The sequence below is a fragment of the Megascapheus bottae genome, chromosome X (genome assembly GCF_031878675.1).
Source record: "Megascapheus bottae isolate mThoBot1 chromosome X, mThoBot2.hap1, whole genome shotgun sequence".
Classification (NCBI taxonomy): Eukaryota; Metazoa; Chordata; class Mammalia; order Rodentia; family Geomyidae; genus Megascapheus; species Megascapheus bottae.
The window spans coordinates 78,385,264-78,393,336 of record NC_143547.1 but is presented as its reverse complement, the minus strand read 5'-3'; the positions used below and the strand labels follow the sequence as shown (position 1 = coordinate 78,393,336).

The window sequence follows — 8,073 nt, the reverse complement described above, 5'->3', positions numbered from 1 at the left end:
GTTTTTTTTTAAACTTGGACTGTCCTGGAACCTCTATCCCTAATACCAGGCTAGTGGCTGGATCTGCAGGTTTTAACCAGATGGACTAAGAATGTACATGTGGTTTGGTGCTTGGGTGGTTATTAAGTCTAAGGTTATAGAGGCCAGCCGACTGCTGAGGACCATACCGAACCTAGGATGGAACAGCTGCGTTGACCTGTGGCTATTAACCTAATACCAAAATAGACTCCTCTGTCAAAGGAGTGAGGCTGCACATAGAAACATTCCAAAATCTGTGGGCAAAAAGCTTCACATAGTGCTCAGCTGCACCATGATTGAAATTCAGTGAATTAATCTTTTCCCTTGGGACATTCTCTGTTGGACCTAAAAGTGTCAGGGACAGGCCACTGTATTACTGAGACACAGTAACTCGCAGGCAGCTGGAAATCAAGAAAGATCGGACCTCAGTTTCAGCTGGGAGCCACGTTAAAATACTTGGATGAAATCAATGGACTTTAAGATACCGATATACTTCTCCAGGTAGAAGTTTAGAAATGCTCTCCTGTAAGACTTGTCCCGAAACTATAGCACTTGTCTGCCACTTTCCATACACACATGATTTGAACTTACACTTTCTTTTTGATCTGTTATGCAACTTGAACTCTGGGGCTGGGTCTTGTCCCTGAGTTCTTCAGCTCAAGGCTAGCACCCTACCCCTTGAGCCACAGCACCACTTCTGGTTTTCTAGTGATTAACTGGAGATAAGAATCTCATGGGCCTTTGTGCCCGGGCTGACTTTGAATTGTGATCCTCAGATCTCAGCCTTCTGAGTAGCTAGGGTTACAGACATGAGCCATCAGCGCCCAGCTCAGACTGACAGTTTTAACTAGCTGTTCAAGGCAAACTGAAGAGTATAGTGTCCTTTTCTTTTTCGAAGGAAACGGTATTATTCACCTCATGTGCTGCATTGGTGGATGTGTGAATTAGTGAAAAACTGCATTTCCTATTTTCTTAACTGAAACTTTTCCTTTCCCTTTACAGACATTTTCTGTTTTCTTCAGCTCTTATGAAGGTATCATTGAGCATTTATAGTTCTTGATATTCATATGGAGGATGAACACTGGAATGTCCCATACCAACAACTTACTGTTCAAAAAACTTGCTTATTATTTATTTTTTTCACATAGCTTATATGATTAAACCTCATCTCCTTTTTGATTCTTAATAAATTGGATAAATGTGAATAAAAATATGATAATGAGTGTGTTAGAAAAATATTTGGAGTTCACAAGGAGATAAGACGGGCCAACTTAGGACTTAAATATCCAGATTGAGTTGAAGATCATAATAGAAAGCTAAATCCTCTCTATAATCCCCTTGGTTGCTATGGTGATTGTAAAGTGCTAGCTCACCTGGAAAGTTGTGCAAACTCACAATGGGAGCAGGAATTTTCTTCAATGTTAAACTTAGTTGGACGTATGGTAACAATTTTAATTTTAATATGATGACTGGATGTTTTAGAATGAAGCTCCTTACTGAAAGAGGCACATATACTGTGGAAAGAAAAATATACTTGGCTTGAGAAACACTTCACAAATGCACCTGTTAATATGAGAATGCATACTATAGTAAAAAAAAAAATTAAAAACAAAGATTGGGCTTGGAGCATAGCCTAGTGGTAAAGCACACACCTTGCATGCATGAAAGCACTGGGTTCAATTCTTTGGTACCACATACACAGAAAAAGCTGAAAGTGGTGAAGTGGTGCTGTGGCCCAAGTGGCAGAGTGGTAGCCTCAAGCAAAAACTGTCCAAGCACAGTGCCCAGGCCCTGAGTTCAAGTCCCAGGATTGGCAAAACAAAAGTCAACTTAAAAGTTGAAGCTATGGGGGCTGGGAGTTTGGCCTAGTGGTTAAAGTGCTTGCCTAGCATGCGTGAAGACCCGGGTTCGATTCCTCGGTACCACATACCACATATATAGAAAAAAGCCGGAAGTGGTGCTGAGGCTCAAGTGGTAGAGCTCTAGCCTTGAGAAAGTCCAAGGACAGTGCTCAGGCCCTGAGCTCAAGCCCAGGACTGGCAAAAAAAAAAAAAGTTGAAGCTATGTTAGGTATTTAAACCTGATGTGACAGTTTATAACCAATGGCATAATGATTTCAGACCCTCCATTTTTGGTTCTGTCTAATGTACAGATAACTTTTAGGTTTATGGACAATTAAAATGCTTACATTGCCATGTAATGGTAATGCACACATGTAATCCCAGCTACTCAAAAGGCTGAGACCCGAGAATCATGGCTTGATCTTTGCTCAGACAGGAAAATCCATTGAGACTTTTAATTCCAATTTACCATCAAAAGCTAGGAATAGAGCTGTGTTTCAAGTGATAGAGTTCTAACCTTTAGCACGAAAGCTCAACAATGCCTAGGCCCTAAGTTCAAACCCAGGACCCTTTCTCGCTCTCTCTCTCTCTCTCTCTCTCTCTCTCTCTCTCTCTCTCTCTCTCTCTCTCTCTCTCTCTCTCTCTCTCTCTCTCACACACACACACACACACATACATACATTCAGTTGAGTTAAAATTATGGAAAGTTCTTCCTTCCTTCCTTTCTTTTTATATTTTGGCTAGTGCTTGGCTTAAACTCAGAGCCTATACCTTGTCTCTGAGCTTTTGTGCTCCAAGTTAGCACTTTACACTTGAGCCACAGCTCTATTTCTGGACTTTTGGTAGTTAATTGGAAGTAAGAGTCTTATAGAATTTCCTGCCTTGCCTGTCTTTAAACTGTGATCCTCAGGTCTCTGCCTCTTGATTAGTTAGGATTAGTCACTGCTACACAATATGGAAATGCTTATTTTTAAAGCCAAAGTGATTTTTGTGAAATATTATTGGTAATGTGTACTTAGAAGATTAGAAAATCCTGAAAGTATTTTTTTTTAATTTTTGGTGATACTGGGTATTGAACCCATGGCCTCACACACACTTTACAAGTGTTCTATCACTGAATAATATCCCCAGCCAAAATATTACAATTTTATAATTTTTCAAATTGGAACTCACAGTAGAAACCACAAATGAGACTTCATAGGGAGTAATTTTATATTTCAATCAATTTTGTCATGAGACATATACTTTTATATCTGAGATGTGGTTTGCCAGTTGTTAGATTTTGACCACTATGAAATACATTCTAGGCTGCTTTAAGATTCTAGAAGTAAATAAAATTCTGATCTCTCTCACTCTGTGTCTGTCTGTCTGTCTGTCTGTCTGTCTGTCTCTCTCTCTCTCTCTCTCTCTCTCTCTCTCACACACACACACACACACACACACACACACACACACACACACACACACACACACATTCACAGAGGATAATAGGAGAATTTCAGTCCTAAATGACCAAAATTGTTAAAGGCATCAATATGAATTTCAGACCAACAACAAATATAACACAGGCCAAAGATCTCATAAATTCTTGTTCCCATACTCTACCAAATATGTACATCCCATTTTGCATACTGTATATTATAATGATAGCTAGATAGAACACAGTAAAAAGGATTTAAAATGTAAATGGTTCAAATAAGAGACTTACAAAATTAGATGATGTGACCTCAAGGTCTAATAGGCTATTATATATATAATAAGATATTAGAAGCTAATTTTGAGACAATTGTAACCTTAATGTTTTCACATAGAATGAGGCACAAAGCATAAAAACAAATTGGATTGTTTTAAGATGAATAACTAATGGATATGGATAGAAGTTAACGATGAAGATGAGAAGTTAGCTGGTCCCTCTTGTTTGCCAGTTTTATGTAGAAGAATTAGATCTGTCATTTTTGACCTTAAGAATTAGAAGAAGTAGAAATAGTATAATGTTTTAATTAGTTAAAAGGTAGTAGATTTTCAATTGAACATTGTTGAATATGTTTGGATATATAACTAAATATACAGTGCATATTCAGCATTTATTGCATGCAGATATTTGTTTGAGAGGGTGAAGGACCACATGATTTCATTTTCACTGTTTCTCATTTTTTTTCTCTTACTCTATTTCTCTTTTTTCTTCTTTCTTCTTTCTTTCTTCCTTTTACTTTGTTTTGAGGTTTGAAATTTCAACTGGGCCATTTCTCTAGCCAGCCATTTCTCTCTCTCTTTCCTTCCTCCCTCTCTCTCTCCCCCTAGCCCTCCTTCTCTTCCTTTCTCTTCAATCTTCAGATAGTCTTGCTCTCTGCCAAGGCCCAGATTGCAATCTTCCTACTAACACTGAGATGGAAATGGATTACAGATGTGTGTCATCATATTTAGTTATTTATTGAGGGGTATCTTGATAAGTTTTTTTCCAAATTGTCCTCTCATCACATTCTTCTATCTTTTGAGTAGCTGGAGTTACATGTATGAGATTGACAGCCCTATTATATACTAATATGTAAAATTACAACTAGAATTCATAAAAGAAATCGAAAATAAGATTTGATAGAGTAAATTGAAATCACCTTCAAGGTTGAAAAAACAACTAGTAAACTGAAAATAATACATGTGACAGATAAAATCTATAATATGCAAAATCTTTAATAGAAAAGACACAATCAAATTTAGATAGTTGTTATGAAAAATAAGTCATGCTAAAATATAAATAATAACTAAAATGTACATAACAGTTATATCAGGTAATTGTTTAAGTGTCAAGTCAAATACCCCTCAAATGATTAAGCTGAATACTGTCATTTCCTCCATCTAGCAAGAATAAAACCCAAAACATAGGTTACTGGTCAATATCAAATAAATAATAGATGATAGATATGTGAATCAGAATATGCTGTGGCTCAAAATAAGGCCTTATACAATAGTGCTAAAAATCTATCCCCTTAACTTTATTTTGTGTGTTTTCTGTTATTTTTTTAAAGTTTCCGATTTATATGGCCATTTGTTCAAGTTAACCACTTTGAACGAAAAGGTTAAGTGAGCGCATAGTGTTCAAGTCCTATTACCAGGACAAAAATAAAATATTGATTACTTAAAACTTGTCATTGCTTTAATTCTCTAGCAGGCAATTAGATTTGAGCTTTCCATTGATGCAGGATATTTTGAGGTCTGGGTGAGTACTTTCTTCCCAGATGAATTCTATACTTAAGCCCTCATAGATATTTGGGCTCTGATGTTCTTGGTATATCCTAAATTTCTCCTGGATCTTCCACATTGTAGGAAATTATTAGTTTCTGTTATGGTTCATGTCTGGATTGTATCTGATAAAAAGGAGTAAAATGGACTAAGAATGGGGCTCAGTGTTACAATTCTTGTCTCCCATGTATAAGGCTTTGAATTTCGCACTCTACCACTAGGCCATGCTCCTGGCTCCATCAGCAACAATAGAAAAAGAAATGCAGGAATGGGGAAAAAATGTGCTCTGGACTTGGGGTCTTTCGGTTTCCCACGAACCTTTGCATCTGTGAGTTTTTGTTTTTTCCACTCTTCTTTCTTAACTTTCCTCTACATTTTTTCCTCCCTTATGCTTGATGCCCTCAAAGTCCATGTGACTCAAGTATGAGAGATTCCCTTGTGTTTACGGTTGATTTTTTTCATATATTTTTATTGTAATTAATACAAGGGTTACATTATATTCACCAGATAGAAGGTATATTACTTCACAAATATTGATACCCATTCTCATGTCATGTTCCCTATTTTCCACTCCTCCATCACTCATCTTGATTTCCCCCCTTCCCTCTCCTATTTCAAATAATCAATTAAGCATATATAAAATATATCATATAACAAGGTGAAATATTATAACAATGTGAGATAACAAAGGGACAGCAAAAGAGATGAGAGATAACAGTACATTAGGGGCAACAATCACTCATTTTATGACTTTTGTTTCTATACCCTGGAGGTCCTTACATTTAGTGTCATACTATATGGCCTTATGTATCTAGGTTTTGCTCTATTGCAAGTCTCTGCTAGGAGAGCCCAAGGTTTCTACTGATTATGACAAATGAGGGAAACCATTGAGCTTATGTTCCTTTGAGTCTGGCTTAGTTCACTTAATATGATTTTTTCTAAGTCTTTCTATTTCCTAACAAATGGGGTGATGTCATTCTTTCTGACAGCAGCATAGAATTCCATTGTGTATAAATACCACATTTTTTTGATCCACTCATCAACCGAGGGACAGCTGGGTTGGTTCCATATCTTCTCTATGGTAAATAGTGCTGCAATTATCATCATTGTGCTAGTGGATCTAGTATGTCCTTGTTTCTGGACGATTGGGTAAATGCCAAGTAGTGGAATTGCTGGGTCATAGGGGAGTTCTATATTTAGTCTTTTGAGGAACTGCCATACTGATTTTCATAGTGGTTGGACGAGTTTGCACTCCCATCAACAATGTAGTAGGGATCCCTCCTGGCCACATCCCCTCCAGCATCTGTTGTTATTCGTTTTCTTGATCCTGGCCATTCTAACTGGAGTGAGGTGGAATCTTAGAGTTGTTTTGATTTGCATTTCGTTTATGACCAGAGATGTCAAGCATTTCTTCATGTATCTATAGACCATTTTTGTTTCTTCTTCAGAGAAGACTCTCTTTAAGTCTTTGGCCCATCTTTTAATGGGATGGTTGTTACTTTGGAGATGAGTTTTGGAGTGATTCAATTTTTGTAGCTGTTGATATATTTGAGATATGAGGCCTTTGTTCGTTGTATGGTTGGTGAAGATCTACTCCCATTCTGTAGGCTTCCTAATTAATTTACTAGCTATATCCTTTGCCATACAGAAGCTCTGCAGTTTAATGCAGTCCCACTTATCCAGCCTTTCTCTGTAGGTGCTTAACCAGTTCTGCCAGCACCACTTGTTGAAGAGGCTGTCTTTCTTCCATTCTATTTTTTGGCTCCCTTATCAAAGATTAGGTGGCCATCGGTATGTGGTTTAATATCTGAGTCCTCACTTCTATTCCATTGGTCATCAGGCCTGTTCTTGTGCCAGTACCGAGCTGTTTTGATTATTATAACTCTTTAATAGAGTCTAAAGTTTGGAATTGAAATTCCTCTTGCACTGTTCTTTTTGCTAAAAATGTTTTTGCTATACGGGGTCTTTTATTATTCCATATCAAATTTTAGATTGCCTCTTCTATTTCTTTAAAGAATGACATTGGGATATTGATGGGTATTGTGTTGAATTTGTAGATAGTCCTTGGCAAGATTGTCATTTTCATGATGTTGATTCTTCCAATCCAGGAGCATGGGAGGTTTTTCCATTTCCTTAGTTCTGCTTTACTTTCCTTTTTCAGGGTCTTAAAGTTTTCATCAAAAAGGTCCTTTACATTCTTAAAAATATGGAACACTTCACGAATTTGTGTGTCATCCTTGTGCAAGGGCAATGCTAATCTTCTCTGTATCATTCCAATTTTAGTATATGTGCTGCCAAAGTGAGCACTTATGGTTGATTTTTATTTTTGATTCTATCAAGATATTTGTACAACTATAAGTCAGAATAACCGGCTTTTGTGCAAAACATACAATGTAATAATCCCAAAGAGAAAAAATACATTATGGAAAATATATTTAGAAAATTCTTAAGGCACAGGAACTTTAATTGCTACAGTACTATTAACTTTCTTCACAGGAAATGGTGATATAAGTCTCAGGAATCTATGTTAAGAAGGATGAGTGTAACACTTTGTAAAGAATAGTGCAAACTTGGCATTATTGTTTGGTGACCTATCAGCTTCTAATGACCCTTCAGAAAGACTAATGAGAGATCAGCTGGATTTTGTCACATACACAGGAAGAATCATTCGGGGGATGTGGTCACTGAGCCATTTGAAAAAGGGCATACATGTTTGTCATATCCTACCTGATGGAACAGAAAAAGCTTTTGTAATCTGATATTTAAAAAGAGCCCAGTTTCTTTTGCAGTGTTGCAACTACACATAAGGAGATTGATTTTACTAGTCATTTATTTGATATAAGACTTCCATGTATTCATGAAAAGAATTCCTTCCTAATGAATTTTTTGTCTTAAATATGATCATTTCCATGAGGACTTAATTTTGAATAAAATTGTTTCTGGATAAGAAAATGCACAAAATCAGAGGCAATCTTCT

The 8,073-nt window shown here is 36.8% G+C and overlaps 1 non-coding gene across 1 annotated transcript; it reads right to left on the bottom strand.

Annotated features, from left to right (window-relative positions):
- Positions 1–7,296: 7,296 nt before the first annotated feature.
- Positions 7,297–7,403, bottom strand: LOC150041389 (U6 spliceosomal RNA). Its single transcript, XR_016533931.1, has one exon. It is a non-coding gene; the product is annotated as a U6 spliceosomal RNA (small nuclear RNA).
- Between the last annotated feature and the right edge of the window lie 670 nt (positions 7,404–8,073).